Raw genomic sequence first — 17,384 nt, forward strand, 5'->3', positions numbered from 1 at the left:
ATAGAAGAAGCATGGAGACTAAAATACCCGATCGTCTCCTGCCTAAACATTATATGGTCGGCCTTCAGGACTTTTTGGCTGAAAGAATTCACTACTAGGGACCCGGAAGTATAAGTGATGTATCCACGTGAATTAGTGACATCTTGTTTGGATTGTAATGCCACACTGTCCTCGAAAACTCCAAAGGGACTAAAGGTCGTACTCTATGCTTTATAATACAATATGCCAATTATCTTCAACTTCTGTATATCAGACATGTTCTCTGTGATGCCAAGTACCAAAAATACAAGTTTAAAAAGATAAAAAATAAACAGAAACCTTGCAAGGCAAAGCCCCTAAAATAGAAAGAATACAAAAATAATGCGCGCATCTCAACGTACAATATGTACATGGTAATAAGTGAAATATATATGTATCTCTCTCAGCGTATATGCTTCAATATTGCTTTGCCCCACTTCACCAAAACGAACGTAATGGAAGCTCATTTCAAATATTGCCTAGAAATTGGGTGGAACCATGGGGCTGGTATAAAGGAATAATCAGCCTGTGCTGATGACTGGGGAGTGAAAAGGGGCAGCTCAGAACCCCCAAGGAGAACAACTGCACTGGAGACACTGAAGAGAACTCTGTTGGGAGATATGCCTGAATGAACTTACAGCAGAACCAGGGAGAGGGGAAACATGCTTTGGTCGCCATGGTGCTGGTGTTGAGGCATGGGGCAAGCCAACCACGGAGAGAGAATGTTGCCAATGTACATCAATCTTTGGCATGTCTGCTGTGGGAGGGATGTCCACCACATGAGTCACTGATTATGGTGTGGAAGTGGACGAGGGAGCAGCCCTGACTGACAACTCAAGCCAGGACTCAAGGAGAGAAGCTCGATTGACACCTCGCCCTGTTTCCTGGATCCTTCCTCCTGGGTGTACCAGCCAGGGTGGGTCTTCGGGTACAGCAGCAGCTTGTGCAGGTGAGGCAATCCAGCAAGGAGCTGGTAAGGAAATGTGTAAATCAAAACGTTGTGTGTGAATATATCTGTGTCTGTGCATGGACGGGCTGTGGATATCTGTGAAAGTGTATGCATGTGACTGTCTAAGTACCTGTGGGTATATATGTAGATGGTATGCTGGCCCGAGGTGAGAGAGGCTGGAGAATATGAGTGTATGCTTGTGGGTAAATGCGGCAGGGTTGTGGAGGGCTTTAAGTGGAATCAAGGTGCTGGCAGTGAGGGGCAATGCTGGCACATGTTGGCCCAGACTGCATGGACATGTTTTCTTACACTGGCGTTACTGGCTATATGTGCAAAGGAAACCTGAGGACGGTATTGCGTGGGGATACTGGCATATACTGGTGCAGCCAGCATGCACATGTTTTTGGGCAAAGCAAACATGGCAGTGTTCTTACTATGGGATAATGGGCTACATTGAAGCAACCAGCAAGGACATTTTTCTTACAGTTGTATTCCTGCTATTATGGGGAAAGCAAACGTGAGGCTGTTTTTATATGAGAATTCACCAGCTGCCTGGTCTTCCACATGCTTTGGCAGTGCATGTGAAAGTGAGATGCCCAGAATTCCCTAGAAATTGGACCATTCCAGGGGATCAGAACCATGACATGCTCCTCCAACAAATGAGTCAGTTTCAGAGCCTGCACCAGGTGCTGCTGTACCTTACACGATGCAGGCAGCCAAACCTCTTTATGACTCGGTCTATGTGGGACAGGCAAATGCTGGCACGTCACTTTTTTCCTTCAGCACTACACTGTACCCATGTGGCCGCCATGTATTTACCACAAATGCATGGGTGAGCAGTAGTGCCAACAGAGAATAAGATCAATGTTGATACCTAGAGTACCGAAATGCCCTCATTTAACCTAGGAAGCACAAGGTGCACACTTTGGACCAAAACCGTCTCACAACGATAAATATTGAATGCACATGAGAATGGTAAATTTCAACAAAATCACTTTGCGAAGTGGCAAGTTTTCCCTCATAAAACGATAAGTGCAACAAGGATAGGTGAGCATGTGACATGCGGGCTGTTAAGGATTTCAATCAGGCAACACACACCTTAGCCTCGGCCTAGTATGCAGCGCGCAATTGAAATGCTTATGTTTTATGTTAGATTCAATATTGAGATGGTACACCACTCGTATCACACCCCCTTTTCAAATACCCCGGGTCACAATGGACCATGAACCAGGCTGCTAGATAAAATGAAATATTTATTTATTTATTTATTTTAACATTCAAAATATATCATACAATGTTTAATATCGGGCAGCAATCACCAATGGGGTGATAAGAACAATATGAATGTGAACAATGCACTTAGTTTAACCTTCTATTGACACAACTACAAAAAAACAGGGAATAGGAGCACTTTTTGATTTTAGGTGAGATAGCACTTGAGTTAGAATTTCCCCCTGCAATGTTCCCTCAACCCACAAATAATCAATTCTAGGTGGATAAACAGAAGCAGCAGGTAATCAGGAATGACAAATGGAAAACAAAATTTTAATCCGACCTTCCCTTCCTAAACAAGAGAGAAAAACGGATTTTAAACCCTGGCAATGCTAAGAATGACACTCAGAAATGGATGAATAAAACAATGAATGTGTATAAAACTCTTGAAACAAAAACAATTATTTACTGGAGCAACACTGGAAAGACACTAGCAATCACAAGCAATGGATTGAGCAAAAGCATACAATTTGAAATTGAATGGAAGATTTAAAATAGTTTACAGTCAAAATTAATATACATTAAATTTTGCTAACGTTTGCAATTCCCGCCTGAATTTAGCAAAACGGTGTTTAATAAAAACAGGTGAAATATTGTAAATTGCGTTTTGTGTTGCGGTGTAGTTATGGATCCTTGGCACAATATGGAAGTGAAATGAGGTCTCTAGCTGGTAAATTGAGTGAGTTATGCAAGATCTAGTGAGGTGCATTTTGAGAAAATGAAGGCGCCTAAAAGGAAAAGAAATCATTTTTGACAAGAACAGTTTTAATCTACACTAGAGCATTCAGGCTAGGTTACCAGATTGAGACACAGTGGGCTCCAGGGATGACTTGCGAGTTCAACCCTAGCACATTCGCACCCGCCCTGGCGGAACCAGTCCGATCACCCGAAAGAGGACGCTAATTATTTCACAAGACAAAATTATTAAGGATTTTTGCGCTAGCACAAGAAATCAAAGGCAGGGTTTCAAGAATGATTTTTGACAATATTACAAGTTATCAGGATAAGGATAGGATGACTTAGAGAGTGGAACTAAGGACAGGGCAAGGCAAGGTATACTATGGTTTTCTATGGTTCCTATTGAAATTCACAGTCCACTTTTTAGTTTGAATTTTGCACAGTCAGCGGTTCTGGTCACCACACAGATCTGGTCTAACAAAGGACAGCCGGACAAAATCAGCGGGACATGATCAGCTGGGCCAGGACTGGATACCAAAGGATAGTTCTTCTGGACAGGCAATTCTGGTTACTGGATACTATAGGTCATCAGGGTAGCAGGATGGCAGCAGCATGCAGTGAGTGGCGGTAAGCCAGGCTGGATTAGAATGCCAAAAGTACCACCATTTCTCCTGGTTACTGGGAGATTAGTGGGTCTTAATATTGTAGGGTAGGCCTTGCTGGAGCAGGATCAGCAATGCTTGTGTTTTGCAATGGGCCCTGAAATAAGATCAGCAATGCTTGGCCTTGTTGTTGGCATCTGAATTCTTGAAGATGAACAGGAACGCAGTGCAGGAAATCAGGAAGAGTGTGTGTGTGCACAGGGTCTTGTCAGGGACCCCTTTTTATAATGCAAAATGACATAATGACATAATCAACGTAGAGGCTGGGCAGGGTTAACTACGGCTGCCCCTAAACTACTTGAATAGGGCAGGGGAGCTAGTCTCCGCCTCGCTCTCAGTTGGTTGGATTTCTAAGGGGATGATGTCAGGTTTATGAGGTGAGGTTTACAATGTCCCAACACTCCCACATTTACTTTACTTAAATTCCGATTTTGCCAAAAACATACATTTCTTCACTAGCAATCTCTGGGCAAATTATACACACAGGTTACACACAGGTTACATATTATGTGCAGCCCAGATCAGTCCAGTCATCAGATCTGTGCAACCTTCTTTCACCTTTCTGATACATTTTGGTAATTTTACACATTAAAGATTTGGCCTAAAATTCCACAATTTTATACACAAATGTGAATTGTCCCCGGGGATGTATGTACAAAATGTTATGTTTGCCACATTAATACTTTCCTTGGAATCTGTCATATTTCGTAACTTCTGTTCCCCATGTAGCAATGAGTTCTACCAAGTTTTAAAACCTAGCCCACAATATTAGATTTAAAACTGCAGACTTTTAAAAAGTTTGCTAATTCTTGCTATAGAAATAAACGTCTTTAAAGTTTCTTTATAACATAGATCTTGGTTTTTTTCTTCCTCCAAATGCAAGCAGCTGTCATTTCCTTCCAGGCAAGGGGGATTCCAGTGTTACTTGAAGGTTTATTGCCCCTTCACACTTGACAGGTGAGTGTCCCAGGACTGCTATTGTCCCAGCCTGGAGTACAGACGAATCTCTGACGAGCATGTGAATTTTCATTGTCCTGTCCCATTCAAAGTTGTCAAGCTGGCAATTCGCACTGTGTCCTGGATTTATGGTGTATCTCCCTTCCTTTGGGAAGTTTCATGGCTGGCAACTAGAATGACTGGTTTTTCTGAGAGTTTGCAAATCCATCCCAATAAACTGTTTAATTTCTTACTTTGGGTCTTAAATTAAACAAACCTGTGACAGAAGATAGCCTAGGTGTGTATTATCACCACTAACATAAACCCTTTATATTGCTAAGTAAACAGGCTTTCATTAAGAATTTAATTTTAAACGGGCAATTATTTTCTCTTCAGTCAGCACAGCCCATTTTTCCACATGTGTTAAAAACTGCTAGCATTTCTTTCTTTAATTCGGTTTGCAGTTCCTCAGAATGCCACTGTTTTTCCAGCTGTAGTCATTTTCCTTGCAGCAGGAGTCTTGTCTAAAGTATAGATACATTTACCCTTGACCTGGCTACAGAGTAAAAAGTCTCTTTGAACTGCTGCGCCTGAATACATTTTGGCAAGAAATAAATGCGTGTTCCTGTGCGAGTGAAAAGAAAGTTGCTTGTTGATTTCTTCCAAATCTACTTTGACAGGACCTGTCATTCAGGAATTATGCCTGGTTTTTCTGAGGCACAATGGAAATAGCATAACACAGCATTTTGAAAGGGTGAAAAAGGTTTCATTTTGCAGGGGAATTTTTGGCTTTTGCAGCAATGTAGTGCTGCCTGTTCACTTGATTCCATATATGTTTTAGAACACACTGGCATACCTTTTCAGTGTGTCCCCTTGTTCCATTTTGCCTGAAGTGTGCTAGAAGGCTGGTGCAGCCATTTTTTTTTATGCTGCCAAATGTAGTTTTGAGGTCCTGGTGTGCACAGGAGCTAGCACCGCCAGGTTGCTGTTTCTCGCGCAGATGCAGCTTGGTGGTTTGGTGCAATGCCATGGAGTGGATCAATATATCCCACAGGGCGAAGAGGTGTGGGCAACAAGAACCAGATTCTTGAATGAGTGTAAGACAGCATGAAAAGTGTGGCTTCAGTGTGCTGTTTGGGCCAGGTCATTTCACAGGTGTATCATTTAATGGTGCAGTGGGAGAACGCTTCTCATTCCGCCCAAAACACGCTGAATGTCTAATCCGCTGTGAGTTAATGACAACCGTGTGCAGTGCAGTGTCATGGTGCTGACCCTGCAGATGTTGCCCAAAGGCCTGCCACAGAGAATGGCATTTCCTCTTGTAGCCCCCGAAGCATTAACAGGTTGAAGAGGGAAAATCCAAGTGTCCCTCCCCTCCCGATGGAGCCCCTAACCGGAAGAAGCACTCCCGACAGAATAACTATCGACTATCAGAGATTCAACTTAAGCCCACACCACGACAGACCTCCAGCCATCCCCCCGATCAATCCCTCAATGGCAAGAGCTCTAGCCAACACAACCAACGACAACCAAGAATGAGCTGGAGACGATTATATGAACCAGTTCGACTGACGTTCCCGCAAGCCATGCTGCAGGTCGTTAGAGACTTCATGATGACATATCCGCAGTAGACAGGAAGCATGCGTGCAGTAGGCAAAATCGGGACACTCACACACCAATCGACATGATGAACATACGCGTACAGTTCTATGAGCTAGAGGAACGCGACACACATCCTGTCTGCACGTTTGTTATTTTTCATATAGGCCGGCTATCTGTTACGCTCACCTGATATCCCCGGGGGTGTCTGGAAGGCTCTGAGATCTGGAACCCTGGATGCGTAGTTGCCCAGTGCTGTATAATGTATCTGCAATTACAGAAGGGAGGATTTGTGATAACTGTCTCTAATGGGTGAATCTCCCACCTCACTCTGACCGATACCCTTAACGACTGGGTTCTTTTCTCACCTTAGTTATTTGTAGGGTGAGCTATCCGTCCTGTGTTTCTTGTGGGATCCTGCAAAAAATGTTGTTCCGGATCTGGGAAATCAGCATGCACCCTGAAGTATTTCAGTGAGAGTGTCTGTGTTCTTGACCTGCATGTCACCAGACTGGTTTCAAACGCATGGTGCTAGGACCAGAGTCGAGTCACTTAACCACAAGGCCATTTTGAACATTGTTATATCCGCCTCACGTCCCGCATGCGCAGTGACGTGAGGTGCAATAAAGTGCCCGCCCTGCCGGAAGGCAGTCAGTTCGGGACACGATCAGCAACTGGTGTGACACGTGGTCTGTGTCTCCCGCACCGCGCACTGGAAGGCCCCTATATGCGGCCCACCTCGATCCCTCTTCCTACCAGCAGCTATGGCTGGGGAGGCATCACACTGGCGATGAGTGCACAAAACCACGTACGCGCGCTGTAATTAACACACAATTACGGCACACTACGATCTAAATGTTCACATTTTTGGAAACACAGTGGGACATCCTCCCCCACACGTGGTGGAAGAACCAGCAATGTTTGTCATAAAACACACAACGTAAGGGCACTGGAGAGGGCTAAGCACTGCAAAACCACAGACCAGCACCTGGACACTGATAGATACAGGTGAGGAGGAGTCCATTGCTAACCAGCACACACGTGTGCACAACAACACAGTGGCAATCTGACAACTGGTGTCTCTACGCCAAAGCCCAGCACACCAGCAAGGATAGCAGCATCACTAACACTGCCAACTACGTCCCCTCGACATCATGGCGGTGCCTCAGCTGCACTCAGGCCATTTGACCCACACAGGGATCTGTCATCAGTGGGGCCCCACTGGATGCTGTGGATCCAAAAGTTCGAAATGGCAATGGACTGCAAGGACATAACAACACCCAGAAAAATGAGATCACACATCCTTCTTAATGTGGGTGATGATATGCTGCGCATTTTCAACTCTTTGGTTATCAGCGATGGTGCAGACGTACACCAACTAGCCGTAGACGCCCTCACAGCACATTTTATGCCACAGCTACATCCGGATTATGAAACTTTCTATTCCTGCACCACGGTGCAAATGGAGGACGAGACACTTAGGGCCTGATTCACAGAGCATTTTCCTATGGGATTGAGCGATTGTAAAATGTTTCTGTGAATCAGGCCCCAAATGCCTACCATACAAGGCTCAGGCGACCAGCACTATCCTGTGAATTTGACAACATCGAAAAAGAAATAAGGCACCAAATCATCAATGGAATGTGCTCGGAGAAACTGCGCAGAATGGTACTGAGTGAAAAAGACATCACCCTAGCCAGAATTCTTGAATGTGGACGCCAGAGGTTCCTGTCGCACGCAAGAGCAGAACAAATGGGCACCACACGGCAGAAACTTCAACTGGCACCGACGACAGCAGCAATAGTACAAATCTACAACAGTCAAGCACTGAGGGATGAATACAGTGGAACACACACATCACTGCAGTGACAACCAAGAATCCCAGGGCCGACCAAGTTCGCATGGTGTGGAGCAGCACGTTATGGGAAGAGAAACTGCCCAGCGCAAGAAACCACGTGCAGAGAATGCTGCGGAACAGACCACCACGCACATGTCTGCAGATCCTCAGGGTAGCATCAACGCCCACAACCCGAACCGCAACAGGCGAAACCCTTCTCCAAGAAAAAGAAAGAAGCGGATACACGTTGAGTAGCAACAGAAGACAATTTGTCAACAGACAAATCCGGTGACAGCTGTAGGAGCCTGGGAGAACGAGGAGGAGGAGCAAAATCCACCTGATCTCGGCACTGGATCACGGAAGCGCTGAGCTAAAAAAGAAAAGGAGAAGACCCAAATGCCTCGCAAACATACAGGGACAAGAGATACTAATGACAATCTACGTAGGGGCATCGGTGAATGTATGTATGAATGTAATGCCAACCATCACCATGTTCCAGACACTGTGTCCCCAACAAGAAATGAATACCACAGAAACACTCCTATTCGCCTTTGGCAGCAAGACGCCACTCCCAGTAGAGGGACGGTTTAGAACCAAACTAAGCAGAGCTGAGATGACAATCAAAGATCTACGTTGTCAACGCTGGTATCGAATGCCTACTACTCGCTGGGAGTCAGCTGAAGACCTAGGACTAACCAGGTTAATCTGTGAGGTTGCAGAGTCCACTTATGTCACCGATCTACTAGCGAAACACCCTGGCATCGTCAAAGGCATTGAATGCCTAAAAGGCAAGCTCATACAACTACATATTGACCCTACAGTACAGCCCAAGCATTACACCACAGGAGAACTCCATTCCACAGAGACCTGGTGGCAAAAGAGCTACAGGAACTTGAAAAAGCTGACATCATCGAACAAGTGACTGGCCCAACTCCATGAGTATCACCAAAGGTGGTCACACAAAAAAAGCCAAAACATCCAGGAAAGGTACAGATGTGCATAGACATGCGCCTACCCAATGCAGCAATTAAAAGTGGGCGGCACATCACCCCCAATCTATATGAGACAATCATGGACCTCAAAGAGTCTAAGATTTTTTTTTTTTCTTAAATTGACTTCAACGCTGGCTACCATCAATTGAAATTACACTGAGACTCGAGGTACATTACAACCTTTTCCACCCATCTGCGTCTGCGGCGGTACAAGAGGCTGAGGTTCGTAATATCCTCAGCGGCAGAGGTGTTCCAACAAGCTATCCAGGAAGAGATCCAAGGGATCCCCCGGAGTGCTGAATGTCAGTGACGACATCCTCATCCACTTCAGTGACAGACAGGAACACATCTGCTGCCTAGAAATGGTGGTCAGCAGGCTGGAGACTGCAGACCTCACTATCCACAGGGACTAATGTGAATTTTGGAAAGAAGAGATAACATTCTTTGGGTACGTCTTTAACAACGAGGGAGTATCCGCTGATCCCCAAAAGGTAACAGACATAAAGGATGCCTCCCCACTGACAACCCACCCGGAAGTAGGCAGTTTTTTGGAAATGGCAACATATTGCAGAAGATTTATTCCCAATCTAACAACCATGTCTGAACCACTTCCGAGAACTCAACAGGTCAAATGGGACTGTATCCCTGAATGCCAGGAAGCGTTCGAGCGAATCAAGATATCACTATCATCAGACACAACAATGGCCTACTATGACCCAACCTTGATGACAAGACTGTATGTGGATGTGTGCCCCCTTGGTCTCTGGGCCATTCTTGTCCAACAGTCACAGGCAGGGGAGACCAAGCCAATCGCATACGCCTCATGGGCCCTCATGCCTACCGAACAACAGTACTCTCACATTGAGAAGAAGGCAATTGCGGTACTCTGGGGCTGTCAACATTTCCACATCTACCTCTATGGACAGAAGTTCAGAGTGTAAACGGACCACAAGCCACTCATTCCAATCTTCACAGGGTCATAGCACACCCTCCGGCCACAATTGGGAAATGGTTGCAGCCCCTACAACAGTATGAGTTCGAACTGGCCTACCAAGCAGGTACGGACAACCCGGCAGACTTTTTGTCCAAGGAACCCAAGGGCTGCAACCATGGGTGAAGTGAAGGAGGCAGAAGAGACAGAAGACCACATCTGTCAAATCCTACAAACCATGAAGCTCCGGCAGTCAGCATCAATAACATTGTGGAGGCCACACAAAATGACACTTGTTGTGACATAGTGGAAAACATGATCATATCAGGAGATTGGAAAACATTCCTACACCACGTTCACAACCACACGCCGGCGGAAAGAGACTTCCTCACTGGTATGTTCCCGGTATGACAGGAGTTGTCTGTCACCAGCGAAGGGCTGACCTTGAGAGCCACCGGCATAATAATCCTCAGCAGTGTACAAGACAGGATTGACACACTCGCACATGAAGGCTACCAGGGAAGGGTCAGGACAAAGGCCGGAATACGCCACTGAGTTTGGTTCCTTCACATAGACACCAAGTTGGAAGAGACGTCACATCCTGCCATCCACGCCAAATCACGACAGCACCACCAAGCCCTGAGCTAATTCAGTCAGCATAGCGCAGATCATACGGTGCAAGAAGGGATATACCTGCTGATGGCTATTGATGACCATACACAGTACCCGGAAGCGGCGGAGACCGTAATCCCAGCGCTCGAGAAATGTCCACCACACATGGAATGCCGAGATGCATCAGGAGCAAGCGACGACGGACCATCATTCCAGGGGATGGAACTGAAAACATTCATGGGCGATCTACATATCAGACATCACCACATAATGCCCAGGTGGCCGCAAGCGAATGGGGATGTGAGGCCCATCTATAAAGTGTTGCTCATATCCAGATTCCAGAACAGCCCGTGGAAAGTGGATCTGTACCAATTCGTACGGAACTACAGGGTGATGTCCCACAACTCCACGAACGTACCCCCAGCAGACCTCATGTATGGGACTATGGTAAACTCAACCATACCACATCACCCTTGCAGGGGGGTGGACGTCCTCTACAGTGACAACACCCAGGAATAAAGAGCCATAGCAAACAATCGTATGAGGGACAGGAGGCATGCAAGAAGATCCAAGTAACAAAAGTTGGAGATCATGTCCTGGTACTGCGAAACCCCACTAAGTCCAAGCTGGAAACACGCTATGACCACGCACTCTGGACAGTGATACGAATGGAAGGAGTGATAGTGACAGTGGCACAAGGACAGTAGACCATCACCAGGAATGCCTCCTGGTTCAAGAGGGTGTCCCAGCAGATGTGGACAGACATGGAGAGACAACCGCATGAGGAGGATGAGCACTCACCTCACACCCCCGAGCTACAGAAGCGAAGAAGATGCGACACAAAGAAGTGAGACAGGGAAGCCGCCAGAAGAAGATGAGGCATAGCCAGAAGATGCAGGTGGGCCAGAGGGGGGAGAGAACCCAGAGCCAATGCTCCGGTAGCGGCCCAGTAGGTACAACCTAAGGGCAGCCCGAAGGCTTCAGACAGACTAAGAAACTATGGGGGTCATTCTGACCCTGGAGGTAAGGGGTTAATGGCGCTGGTAAAGGGGCCGGAGCCGTCAACCCCTTACCGCCTCATTATGAGTTCTGCTCGTGGGACCCGCTAAGGACGCCTAGTTTTACCAGGCGGCCTTAGCGGGTCCCGCAAGCAGCCCAGCATGCTAACAACGGGCCCGTTATTAATGGGCCCGTTGTTAGAATGCTCCCCATTCCCATTGAGCCCTATGGGGGATCGAATGGGAATGGGGATGTACCAGGTCCGGGATCCTTGAATGAGGAATTACCAGGCCCTCCAAGGTCGGAATGGCCCGGTAATTCTCATTCAAGGAACCCGGACCAGGCACCCGGTAAGGGGGTAGCTATGCCGCTAATAGCGGCATGGTTACCTCCTACCTCGTAATGACCCCCTATGAGTGGAAAGAGATAGGCAAAGAGCATGCACCTTTGCTGGACTAGATGTGCACAGGGGAGTTTCAGATGGTTGTCAGTTACTGTTAAATGGTTATGTTCAGTTGTATTTGTTGGAAAAAAGGAGGAATGTTATATCCGCATCATGTCCCGCATGTGCAGTGATGTGAGAGGCAATAATGGGCCTGCCATGCAGGAAAGCAGTCCGTTCAGGACACGATCAGCAACCGGTGTGACACGTGTTCTGTGTCTCCCGTGCCACACACCAGAAGGCCTGTATAAGCGGCCCGCCTCGATCACTCTCCCCACCGGCAGCACCGGTTGGGGAGATATCACAAACGTCAGGGCAGGATCTCTGTGAAATTCAATATTCAGATAGTAATCTGCAGAAAATATTGAACTCTTTTTTTGGTTCAAAGGTGTGTACCGTTTAAACTTTGCTTGCAGTATTATAGAAAATGAAATGCTCCTCTCATGGGTTATTTTCCGGGGACTCGTGATTAACCTCTCCTAAAAGGCACATTTTAACTGGGGATGGTTGAGAAAAATGTGCCCCCCTAAACTAACTCCTCCCCTCTCCCCCCGTCAATGGTGGGATTCCGCTAATGTCCATTTCCAAGGCTGGGGCGTATAAATTAGTAGAAAAAAAGAAGCTAAAGGCTACACAATCATATGCCGCTGCCTTGTTCTCTCTCTCTCTCTCTCTCTCTCTCTCTCCCTCTCTCTCTCTCTCTCTCTCTCTCTTTCTCTCTCTCTCTCTCTCTCTCTCTCTCTCTATCTCTTTCTCTCTCTATCAGAATCGGTCATGTTGTCTTTCTGTTGTCCTTCATATCTGTGTCACTCCCTCTCTGTCTTGCACAGTCTTTGTTTTACAATTGCTGTATTCATGCCTAGTTATATTTATTTGCCATTATCATAATAAATCTTTAAGGTTTTTGCTCATAAACGTTTATAAATATGTTTCTGGTGAAAGAGGGAGCACTGGGAAGGCGAGAGAAGTAGAGATTTAGAAATGAGCTATTGTGGAGGGTATGTCAGGGAGAGTAGTGGAACTAGAAGGAGGGGCAAGCGCTTGCAGGAATTTGAAAACAAGCAGTAGAAATTGGAAGAGGGGCCGTTTGTCATTTACAGCCAGCTGGCATGGAGTCAGTGTACGTAGGCGGAAGAAGAGCAGGGAGGATTGCAGAGCATATGGGTGGAAAAGTTGAGTACGTTGCCAAGCGTGGAAAAGGAGTAGAGAGGGAGGACAGTAGTCAAGGTGACCCAATGGCGTACCGAGCGGCAGGGTCTAGTGGGGCAAGTTGCCTCCCTGATTGCTCTTTTAAGAGCCAGAATGGGACATTTCTCAGAGGCATAACATAACAATGTGTCACCCAGTGGATGATAGCAGGTAGGCGAGCAGATATGCAGGCAGAGTGTAGTGGGAGTAAAAGTAGGGAAAGAGAAGAAAATGGGCTTATTGTCCGCAAAGAGATGGTAACAGAGCCAACAAGATTAAATGAGTTAACCGGGGGAGGAGGTGAAAAGTGTGAATAATATGGGTATAAGTACAGAGTCTTTGAAGATAGCAACAGGGGGAGTGGTTGGCTAGGATGTGCCCAGATACATGAGATCATTTTCATTTTGTCATAAATGACTGGTTATTATTAATATTATTATTCCGTTTTTATTCAGTGTCACATGCCCATGGCCTCAGTGAGCATAGAAACATGAAGGCCAAGAGAACAGACAAAACATATCAGAATGTGAGCAGAGGAAGGAGAGTGGAAAGGGACTGGCTGTTCAGCTCAGTTTAAAATTGAAGAGGTGATTTTTCACCAATTTTTTGAAGATAGAAAGTGTGTCTGCAGATCTTATCGATCCCGGTAGAGAATTGCATGCCAACGGGGTCTGTACATTGAATGTTTTGCCACCAAACCTCGCAAGCTTGTATCCAGGATGGACTCATTTCAGATTGTCATGACAGTGCAAATAGCGTGCTGGTTTATTTCTTCTATTCTAGGGTCAGAGAAGGTCCAAAGAAGGGAGGCCTCATTCACCATATCAATAGCAGATGATAGGGCTAGTAAAATTAGAATGATGATAGTTTGGTGTCATGAGCAGAAGTTACATTGTTAAAGATGTTGTTGAGGGCAATTAGGAAGAATGACAGCTTTAAAATCCAATATTTCAGAAAGTCCTAGTGGTCATTAGAGTTTAGGTAGAAGGAGAACATATGAAAGGCAAGTTGCTCAAGGGTTTTTGAATAGCGGGAAGGGGTGAAACAGTTTGATAGCTGGCAGGATGGTTTGGGTAAGCTTAAGGTGTCTTTTGGATTCGTCAGAGAGTTGCTACCTTCAAGCAGCCTGGTTAGATTACAAGGGAAAGTGAGGGAAAGTTGAAGAGGGATGAATGGTAAGAACTGGTAAGAGGTTCAATCTTTTTTACCATCTGTGCGGCAAATTGGTCAACAGGGGCACAGTAGGGTTTGGCAGTCATAGGTATACCTGCAAATTCATAAGGAGATGTTGGTAGGAATGACACTACAGAGGAGGTGGTAGAGATACAATGTGGAGAGGAGAAAAAAGCAGAAGGGGGGATATGAGGGTTATTTGAGTGGTTTGTCAATATTGTCCATTTAAAAAAAGAAGGACTGGGTTGTTGGAATGAAAAGAAGAGATAACCCAAGGGTATTGTACAATTGGACCGAAAAAAAAGGTCCGACAGTACAATACGACTGAAAAATGCAATCATCAAAGGTTCGAACACCAAAAGTTCGAACCTTTGGTGGTAGAAAACGGAGGGTGGTTTACAGGTAAGTAAAACAAAAAAGACTGTGGGGGCTGCGGGGGTGTCACCTGCAACATCCCCCTCACTATACTGTGTGGTATAGTGAGCTGGGTGTTGCGGGGGACACCAACGCAGCACACCTGCGAAAAAAAAAAGAAAAAAAACTGTGGCCGCGGAGGTGTCCCCTTTACAGTATAGTGAGCGGGAGTTGCAGGGGAAACCCCTGCAGCCCCCGTGGTATGTAAGTGTGTTTGCATGAGAAAGGTGCACCTTTCTCATGAAAATTCTCCGGCCGGGGCAAAATCAGCTCAAAATCAACCCAAGAGCCATGCTGGCTTATTACGTAGATGATAGCATGGAGTCGTAATTAAATTGGTGAAGTATGGTTCTTTGGCAGAGTTCAGGTCTCTTGTGATGGAGAGGAGGATTTTTATGAGAGCTAGAATGGGGGATATTGTTGTTATAGCACTTTTGGATATCGTATTGCATATCTGTTTTGAAGAGGAAGATCCGAGAGGTGATCCAGGACTGGGGGTGAAGGTAGGGATGCTCGAGGTAAAATGGTGAACAGAATGCCTGGTGGAAGTCAGAGAAGGCCTTTTCAATAGAGAATGCATTGGGAGGAGAAAGAGAATGAAGGGAGGATATGATTTGTGCTAATTAAGGGACAAGTGAGTTAAGTCTGAATTTGGAGTTAGTGGGCATGGTTAGGCGAGAAACTCAAGGGGACAGTGAATCTTGAGTGGATGGAGTGGTCAGAAGGGGAGCAGTCAATAGTGACAGTGGTAGTTGGGAGAAAGGAGGAGTTGAAGACAGGAGAGAGGAGGAGATGAAGACTAACATAAGACAGTAGACTATGAAGGGATGTAAGGGAGTTGGCACAGTGGAGGGAGTCAAGTTCACAAAGGCGGGAGTGAGAAATGTTTGAGAGGTTGAAATCTCCTATGAGGGATACTGGTATTTCTGTGGGAAGATAGTCGAGAAGGCATTCTGTATCAAAATGTTGGGGTTGTCAGGAAGGGTCACCATCATTATGAGGGATTCATGTTGTGCATGCCATATTGATGACTGGGAGTGCAGAAAACTGAGGGCGGTTTTTTTTTTGTTCAGAATTTAAACATATTAACTTGCACGCATGCAGAAAGATAAAGTATAAAATCTACCAAATGTAAAAAAATACATGTACCTTCATATGAATACATGGGAAATTCGTGCATCTCAATATAAGTGGCCTTTTCACTAACAGTGGTTAGGACTCTCTTGCAAAATTAACTTTGACTTCGTAGATAGTAGATATAATCTCCTGCTGTTTGAGAGTGTGACCAAAAGAGTTTTGCCATTTATTTTGGTCAGTAGTAAAACACGGGGTAAACTAAGTGTCTAAAGCTATTTAGGAGTTTTCAAATGTTTAATAAAATGGGAGCTTGGAGGTTGGAAAGTTTCAAGGGAACAGTGAGTGACCTGGCAAATAAGATAGCATCACAAACAAAGGGAAATCATTCACCCAGCCTCCTAATATTGCGGGAAATGTTCATGCGAGCCATGTGCAAATCAAGAATTAGGATTTAAACGGCTTAGGTCAGTAATGAATTATGTTTTCAATACCAATGTTTAACCATGTATCGTCGTCATTACCTGTTACGGATGAATCATGAGGAGAGGTGTGTTATGAATATAATCTGGAGATAATTATTGAGATAAAGCTGGCCAATTAAAACTTTGTAATTGGGAAAAGATGGAATTTCTTTAAAGAGCGTTTTGTCCAATCATATTTGTGGGGTGGACTGTAATAAAGTATTAGGGAGTGTTTAAACTGTGGCAAAACTGTATAAAAGATGTGAACTGATGTGGTTTTTTAAAACTTGGGTTAGGTTGGTCCTGTAACACAATCAAACCGCTCCCCAGAACTTTGTACAATAAACTTGCTTTATGTACTACCATGTACTCGCGTCTTAAGTGGCAGGCCTGCGGTTTAAGGTGATTGAAGGCCCATACGCATAAAAGATTGAGTTGAGAGGGGCTGACGTTCAATAACTGAGGAGTCCGGCGAAATGAGTGGGTGGGAGGAGTTGGCTGGCAGTGAATTTTAAGAAGTGAGATGGAAAGTCAGAGGGTCGAAGAGGGTAGATGGGTCAGACTTGTTAACTATTAGCCAACCCCAACTACCCTTTTTGGAAGAGCAGTACAAATGATTAAAAGTAGCCGATTCAATATACAGTGCAATATGGTCAGTAGAGTCTAGAGGAGTGACTCAATGAAATCCCTGACACTTGCCCTCCTGGTCTCTCCTTAGAACTCACCTAGCCCCTGTAGCCCTCTACCCCCCCTTCGACCCCACTCTTTTTACTCACACTCTCTCTTCTTTACCCTTCACTTCCCTTCCCACCGTAGCACTTAGTATTTCACACAGACTGTCACTACCCCCTTCTCCCTTGCACTTCTTGTTACTGCACTTGCACAATCCAAATGTCACAAGGCCTGGTAGGACCGTCATTGTTATCTTTCTCCCTTGTCGCCCCCCCACCTATGTTTTGTCTTGTGGCGCCTTGAAACCCCATTTATTGTATAGGCGCCTTACAAATATCCAATAAATTTAAAAAAAATAATAATAACATATCCAGGTTTCTGTGATTCTCATGAATGCAGGAAGGGGGTTGTGAGAGTCAAAGTGATCACTGGTGCAGGATGTTTTGTTACTGACTGAGGGAACGTTCCAGGG

The sequence above is a fragment of the Ambystoma mexicanum genome, chromosome 1q (assembly GCF_040938575.1).
Source record: "Ambystoma mexicanum isolate Mex_15411 chromosome 1q, UKY_AmexF1_1, whole genome shotgun sequence".
Lineage (NCBI taxonomy): Eukaryota > Metazoa > Chordata > Amphibia > Caudata > Ambystomatidae > Ambystoma > Ambystoma mexicanum.